Raw genomic sequence first — 3,745 nt, forward strand, 5'->3', positions numbered from 1 at the left:
TAGTTTTTTCACACATTTCTCCACCTCCAGCATACTTAATAGCTTGAGTCATAACAGTTTGTGCATACACTTTCTGTCTCCAACATCAATGTCAGCATTATAGGAACTTTGGATAGCTTTTTCAAATTTGTCTCTTGCTGTCCTTATGTAACATACCTCATGCTGATGTGTTATTTGGGTTGATACACATTCCCCCCACCCCCGTTGTGGGGAACATTACCAGGCTTGAAGAAATTACTCTGTCTATTCTTTGCTTATTCACCCTTCCCCATAGTTTTATACTAAAAAGTAGCACTATGTTATTTAATTATTCAGTATAATAAAGCTTATGGAACTCTTCCTTGGCTTTTATACCTTTTTATTAACATTTGGGGGTCATGGAATCACATGTGATGATAGTTTAAATAAGTTTGGAATGTCAGCATCTCTTGATGCTTCATGGGTGTGTGTATATGTTTTAGTCACAAAAGGGCAATGGCCTCTTATCATTTTGACCTGTCATGTGGCACACTTATTTGTTTTGTTTGATTGATGTGAATAGGGATGCACTGTATCTTATTTCTGTGAGAGTCAGCAAGAAAAGAAATGCAATTTTGAAATTTAAAACATTTAAAACTTGTCTTATAGCCAGTGAGAGATGAAAATACAATGCGTCATGTAATTTGATACCCTGTGATGTCATACTTGCTGATGTCAGCATGCTTGTGTTTCTTTTGTGTAGCATGCATGCCATAGAAAGATAACATGAAGATACAAAGGCAGAAAACAATTATTTTAATAACAAGAATAAGCCATTAATAAGTACAATACAACACAGCAACATGTGATGCGGATGCAATTTAACTATAGATATTGGTATCACATAAAATGCTATTGCACTATTATCCATGCACAAGCATGGCCAATTCTTTCTTACAATTATGCTCTAATATCAAGGAGTAAAATACAACTTTTTCAAAAAAAAATTAAATCTGGTTATAGGACACACGGTACTAATTATACGGAAGAACTGTGAACCAGTCTAGAAATGGGTGAAGAAATGATAGAGTATTTACAGGTTTGGTGGTCCATAATTGGTTAATAATGAAAATTAAAATTTTAGGAAAATATCTTTTGAGAGCTTGTCCTATATGTAATGTAAAAAAAATATTGACAAATTTCTACTGATGCAATTTTAGCATTTTTACAGGCTTGACTCAGGAGTACTCAATACTGAAAGTAGCACCTGATTCATTTGGTGCAGAATCAATAACACGTGTTTCATGCACATGTATGTAAACAAATTGCCGCGGGTCATATGGTGTTCTCCACACATAAGCTTGCACCAAGGTTAGATGTGCACGAAAAATTATAGGTGTCATTATCAGCACCCATAAATTTTAAGTTATTGAATTTTGAATATGACAGTGTTTCCATATGTTTACCATTGGAGTGGAATTAGTACCGTGAGTCCTATATGCGACCTATACCATAATAGGAGTTTGTTGTTTCCATGGTTACCACGTGCATCCAGGGTATCAGTTTGGTGGTTTTGACATATGACAGTGATAATGGAGTCTTTTTATCATGGTTTGCATGTGATTTTGGAGAAAAATTCTATACAAAAGACAGATGGGGATGGTTTTATACACTGGAGAGTGGAAGTATATAGCTCAGGCCATAGGGAAAAGAGCACAGTATGGCCTGATGGCAGAATTTCATATGATGGTACCCATAGATTGGCCTGTATGGTTAAATACCATTTAACACATGCAATAATTCCCCAAAATGGGGTGGGGTGGGGTAGATTTTATATGTAAGCCACTTATGTCACAATCACTTATGTATCAGTACTGATCATTTAACTTTAGAGACACACTCAGCAGATCAAAGCAGAGAACATTGTAAAAATAAGGACTGTGCACAAAACTGCACATGCTGCATTGCCTCAACCTGTAAATTGAATTATTATATGTCGAGTCACATTGAATATCAATTATACCGGTCTTATTTCTTATCCTAGAATTAAACTCCTTGACACCTATTCCATGTTCAGCATGTTTCTCATATTGGTACATTACATTTTTGGGCAAACAGTATTGGAACTTTTCTGCATTCCTTTTGTTGAGGGAGCAGGGAGGGACATTTTCACTTAAAATAATAGTTTTCAACCCTTCATTCCCAATATAAGTCTGCAAAAGTCCTATCTGTATTGCATTCTTTACACAGGCAGTTTTTCTTCCCCAACCTCCCTTCATACAGTTGAAACATTCTTGATGTATAACTGCATGGTGAACATACTGCTCTCTCCCACCAAACCAGATCTCTTTTTTCTTCATGTACCAAGTCCCATGATAGAAAACCTTTATACTCAGGGTGTTGCAACTTGTGGTCTCAGAACACATTATTCCAAATCTCAGCATTTGATTACTGCGTGCACTAAGTGATATGGGTTTTCTTCACCATATATGTTGTTGTGAATAAATGAAAACAAGCTTCATGTCAGAAATATGGTTTCATATTTGAAACAAAAGCTATTTATTAAACCTACATTGCTCTGTTCTTACCATCAAGTAATAGTAAGGAATCATTTAGCTGTAAATTAGAGCTTGCTATTTGGTTTGCCAATTCAAGGTGTATTACCTCCCCTTTGACTGTAATTGAGTGATTGCAATGTTTGCTTTGTTTCTCTTTTGTTCAATAATGTATGCATTTTTTCAGCTTTATATTAAAAAGTAAGTAATTTAACACTGCTTATAGTGGAAAGTAGCCACAGTAATGATTTTCAGACTTTTTCTTAACTTTTTATGAGCTTTGGGTAAATGTAGGTATATGTTTATGTATTAGACAACTTCAATATGCAATTCAATTCTATTACTTAAATTTAACAAGTAGTGTATTCAGTGACAATTTTTATCAGTGTCTGCATATTGCATAGAGACATGAACTTGTCTTGGCATAGCAAAGTTTTTCACACATTTCTCCACCTCCAGCATACTTAATAGCTTGAGTCATAACAGTTTGTGCATACACTTTCTGTCTCCAACATCAATGTCAGCATTATAGGAACTTTGGATAGCTTTTTCAAATTTGTCTCTTGCTGTCCTTATGTAACATACCTCATGCTGATGTGTTATTTGGGTTGATACACATTCCCCCCACCCCCGTTGTGGGGAACATTACCAGGCTTGAAGAAATTACTCTGTCTATTCTTTGCTTATTCACCCTTCCCCATAGTTTTATACTAAAAAGTAGCACTATGTTATTTAATTATTCAGTATAATAAAGCTTATGGAACTCTTCCTTGGCTTTTATACCTTTTTATTAACATTTGGGGGTCATGGAATCACATGTGATGATAGTTTAAATAAGTTTGGAATGTCAGCATCTCTTGATGCTTCATGGGTGTGTGTATATGTTTTAGTCACAAAAGGGCAATGGCCTCTTATCATTTTGACCTGTCATGTGGCACACTTATTTGTTTTGTTTGATTGATGTGAATAGGGATGCACTGTATCTTATTTATGTGAGAGTCAGCAAGAAAAGAAATGCAATTTTGAAATTTAAAACATTTAAAACTTGTCTTATAGCCAGTGAGAGATGAAAATACAATGCGTCATGTAATTTGATACCCTGTGATGTCATACTTGCTGATGTCAGCATGCTTGTGTTTCTTTTGTGTAGCATGCATGCCATAGAAAGATAACATGAAGATACAAAGGCAGAAAACAATTATTTTAATAACAAGAATAAGCCATTAATAAGT

Source organism: Sinohyriopsis cumingii, chromosome 2 (genome assembly GCF_028554795.1).
Source record: "Sinohyriopsis cumingii isolate HCF-2022 chromosome 2, ASM2855479v2, whole genome shotgun sequence".
Lineage (NCBI taxonomy): Eukaryota > Metazoa > Mollusca > Bivalvia > Unionida > Unionidae > Sinohyriopsis > Sinohyriopsis cumingii.